Source organism: Echinops telfairi, unplaced genomic scaffold (genome assembly GCF_000313985.2).
Source record: "Echinops telfairi isolate 266 unplaced genomic scaffold, ASM31398v2 ScPeMD7_7474;HRSCAF=8512, whole genome shotgun sequence".
Taxonomy (NCBI): Eukaryota; Metazoa; Chordata; class Mammalia; order Afrosoricida; family Tenrecidae; genus Echinops; species Echinops telfairi.
In genome coordinates, this window is record NW_022111378.1 from 5,670,670 (window position 1) to 5,675,785 (window position 5,116).

Consider the following 5,116-nt stretch of genomic DNA (forward strand, 5'->3'; position numbering starts at 1 on the left):
CCTCATATCCTGTATGACTCCAAGCAGCATTCTGAAATTTTCTTTTTGTGGTAGGTCAATATCTACTTCTTCTATGCACATCATTAGGTTCATGACTTCCTATGGCATAGTCTTCTAATTCTTCTGCTTTTTGTTAGGACTGGCTGCTATTTATGTTTTGTTTTAGAGCAACCTGGAGCCATCTTCCAGATTTGAAGAGTGTGGGGGGAGGTCAGATGCGCAGGCATTCCCACCCCCCACCCCCCACCCCCGGGGCAATCAGTTGCCAAACTGCAGTGGCCCCTGATCCCTGCCGCTGGAGACAATGGACAGGCTCCTGTAGGTGGAGTTTACACCCTACTGATAATGGTTCCTATGGAGACCCAGGGAACAGGTCAAGGATGAGCTCCTAAATCTAGGATCCACCCATCTTGTCACATGTATATAATGAATTACTACTTTAAGGTCGTTTGACAGCTCTGCTCTCTATTAACCTATAGTTTGGCTAGACACAAATTCATACACACATACAAATAAAAACATACCAAGTACATATGCACACGCACATAAATAAATAAGTAAACATCAAAATTTCACAGGCGCATGCTATTCTCTGAAATTGGTCATCACAAAAAAGAAGGTTTGAGTGAAACTGCTTTGATGTAAAGATATATTGTAACCACAGTGAACCTTCCTAGGTGACGCCACTGGGTGCACTAAATCAGAGCAAGTTGCTCCATGCTTGCCTAGTGGGAAAAATGCGTACTATGAAAGCTTGACCTAGTGGAGCTTTTTTTCTGTTGTTATTGTTGTTGTTGTTGTTTTGTACCCACTAATATCTTAAATGTATGTAAGATGAAGTCCTGCCATATTTGCTTCTAAGGAGCATGCTAGTCTTACTTCTTCCAACACAGATCAGTTTGAAGAATGGTATAGTGAGACCTATTCATGCATGACAGGAGAGACAGATCCAAGGAAAGGTTTATAATAGGGATCTATTGTGAGGTCAATGCAGGGGAAGTTACAGTTTGCAACTGGTGGCGTTTTTCCTTTGTGACTTGTAGAGAACACTGGCAATAACAGGAGGGGATAACTAATACTGGGAGAAACTGGAAAGACGAAGCCCCAAATTACCAAGCAGATAGAATAGAAAGCCTGGGTTCATTAGCCATTCACTTTTTGTCATCTTCCTGACTTTGTTGGTCTTCTTATCTGTTATTGATAATTTATAAAGCACAATAATTCATCTTTATCCACCTGTACCAACAAAAGAAGGGGAGTCAGGACTGGGAGAAGGATATAGAATGTGTGGTTAGTTACTTCCATGAACAGCTGTCTCCTTGGCCTCCATGAGACCAAAGGAAAATTTTGATCAGATTCTGTAGCAGAATTTTGATCTAACACAGGGGGTGGGGGGCTGGTTTCAAATTTTTATGGACCCCAGATCTTTTAGAGAGACAAGGCTGAAAAAATTCCAAAACTATTGCCCAGAGATAATTTTTAGAACAAAGATATTCCCTGAATTTTTCTTTAAAAACCAAACCATAATTTAGCTTCACTAGTGAAAAAGTATGCTCGTTTAAAAATTGCTTGTATGAGATCAAATTGACAATAAAACCAAAAGCCAAACTCACTGCCATTGAGTCAATGCTGACTCATAGTGACCCCTGTGGGTTTCGGAGACTGTAACAATTTACATGAGTAGAAAGTCTAGTCTTTCTCCTGGGGAGGTGCTGGTGGCTTCCAACTGCTGGTTATGCGTATTTCAGCCCAGCACATAACCACTATACTACCAAGACTCCCCTAAAATAACAACCTCAAATGCTACAAAGAAACCTTAGAGAGCAGTGATAATGTTAATAAAGGAGGAACTACTCAGAAAAAAGAGGGTAAGAAAGGTTGTACAGGTTGAAGACTGTAATCATTATTGAGATAATTAACTTTATTGTGCCAACATAGCCAATGAACCCCTGTGGGATTAATGGAAGGGCGGAGAGATAAATAGCTCAGTGAGCCTTGCCTTTTTTGTCTCTTGCTCTTTGATAATCAGACCAGTGTGAGGCTGCCTTGCTAGTTCTTTGCCTCAATTTGAAAGCTACAATACCTGTGGGACACCTAACCCATGGACTGTGTCACTGTAATTTGAGGTTCCTTCAAGACCTGCTTCACCACACCATTGGAATTTACATCTCTTGAGCTGGGGACTGTCGGACTCTGTCATCTGGCTGACTGTTGGTGACCTGCCTTGCTGTTTGCTGACTGTGGCCAGATAGCCTGAATTGCTGTACAGAGGACTACCCGGCGGCCCTCAAGCCTTGAAGGACTGCCAGTGTCTCACAGCTGTCTCATGGGAGTTAGTTGCACTCATCTATTTGTACTGCTTTATAGATTAATTGTTCATTTCTTATATTATCTATTTATATAATTATTAGTGTTCTGATTTTTTTCCTCGGAGAATCCTCTCTAACATAAATATCAACGAATTTTCCATGTAGAAACTGTTTAATTGATATATGTTTTCCTGTGTGCAATTGCCAACAACAAAAGACAACAAAATAAAGTTTTTTTATTATTATGGCAAAAAAACCCACAAAATAATTTATATTGGGTAGCCATTATTACTAAACTTTCCCAAAATTTTTATCATCATTCACATAAATTCAATGCTCAATAAGAAAAAAATGTCCCTCTTTTCCCCTTCTGCCAGGGTAACTATGATTATATATACGTGTGTGTGTGTGTGTGTGTGTGTGTGTATACTCAAGCCATGGGATCTTCCATTCTTTTGGTCAATAAATACAAAAGACAGTAGCATTGATGCATTTGGATTACAATGTTACTCCAAAATACTGGAAGAGGAGGGGTGAAGATGGCATGCAGGTATAACCACTCACCTGGTATTCCTGTTGTTAGAGCAGAAATTAGGAGGTAAGGAGGCCAATATTAGGGTGCTAAAAAGAGATTTTGTGTACTAGGGTCTGGTTCAGACATCCTCCTGCGATTTTTGCCCATGAATCCATTCGAGAACTCATTGAAATGCTCTAAGTTCACTGTATCTCTCTGTGGGCTCCACTAATCCCTCATCAGACTCAGCAGGGCGGTGCTCCATTAATCCCTCACCAGATTCAGCAGGGTGGTGCCTTGCACTCTTTCCGTGTCCAAGATCCAAGACGTGCAACATGCAGTAATTTCCCCAGGTTGCTGTCTAAAGGTGGTCTTAATTCCAGACTCGTGGCAAGCCTCCAAGAACTAGCCACAATACCTCACATGGGAGTTCCCCTCTCTGTTATCTATCCCACTCCTGTATTCTCGGGCTTTGCATCCTCTACCACATCAGTCAGGAATGGAGTGACTACATAGGCCATCACCTCACCTCTTCTCCCCAGCTCTGTGTCTGCCAGTGTGGGTAATGATAGATAATTAGTCACTAATTTGCAGCAATTGAGGAGCCCCTGGGGTATTTACCCATGATATATCTGTGAAGGAATGAGCCATGAATGGCACAAGAGTGCAGTTGAGGAGAATTAACACATTCAAGACCGGTTATTTTTTTACCAACTTACCCAAGTGATTGTGTATTTTTTCAGCTGTTAGGGGTTTTTTTGTATTAAACCATAAATGGGTTTATATCTCATCAACTTTTTATCATATTTATTTATAACCTTCAGTTTTTGAATATAAAACGTCTCACATTATGAAACAATATTTTGCAATGTATGGTGGAACATTATTACTTTTATGAGCTGTAATTTCATTAAATTATAAACTTGTAAAAATAATCAACATAATCCATATTACTTTGAAAAACAAATAAAATAAATACAGTATATCAAACAAAAATTACATTCTTTGTTACCCAGTGTTCATTTGTTGATATGTTCCTTTGTTATACAATGTACTATTGTTACTATACTCTACAACTATACTATACAACTACATTGAGAAACAAAGACAGTGTGCAAATATTATCGCTGAAACACTATGCAAATATTATCTCCTAGCCCTTTGGTTTGATTAGTTGTGGATACCTTACCCTAAACAGTTACAATTATTTCATATATTGTAGTTAGCATAGGATCTATATATAAACAAAGGTTCCTATTACTTTTTTAATTTATGGTACTTTGTATAACGTTTTTCTCTGTGAAGTGGTACCTTAAAAAATTTGCAAATATACCTGGTTTCACTTCCTTTTCCATGGGCAATGCAAATTCTACTGGCTCTGGTAGGAAATTTCTTTTTTCCATTGCTTGAAATGAACAAAGGTTCATGCTGCTTCATGTCACCTGACAGCCTTCCTGGTGGATCTGTACGTGGTGCTCTCCCTACTCTACAGGGGTTGGGCTGCACAGATCTCTCTCTGGTTCTGGAGAGCCTATATTTTCATCGTCAGTAATCCAGTATTTTGCCCCTGAAAAGACAAACTGCTTGTACTTCATTTTTTCCCTCTGGATTCTGGGCATTGTAAATTCTATAACAATTGAAAACTCCACAGTTTATGAGATAAAGGATGACTTCTTTGGTCCATTTCAATGTTCTCCTTAGAATAGGTTAATATGAGAGGTACTGATCTGCACGATCAACTCCCTTCCTGTGGGCATTATATTGATGTATACACACAGGTTTCAATATATCCTCTCCAGTTTTTCTATTGTTCTTTCCTGTATTTGAGACAGAAGCATCATGAATTGTTGATATCATTCTGACATCTCGCTTGTCTTTCCATATGAGGAGAAGAATGTCACCTTTTCTACAGAAAACTGTGTCTCCTTTCTTCATTCTTGATGCTTAGGCTTTTAGAGTTAGGGGTAAACCACAGACTCTAGTTTGGTTTTTCAGTAGTAAATCAGCAGTAGAGGTACTGTGATAGTAATTATCCTGGTAGATACGGTGCCACATACCAAGATAAGGGCCAGGAACTGAGAGAATGGTTTCTTCCAATTTCTTCCCTCCACCAGTATAAATTTCCATATTGCAGATATAGCCTGTGTCACTCTTGCACACCATCCTAACGAGTAAACCATATTTTGTAATCTTTGCTGGGTTGTATGTTCGAAACCTCAGGAGTCCTCTCCACGGAATCATCCCCTCGTCCAAAGACAACTGTTGCTTTGGTCTGTAAAATGTCCTGAATTTA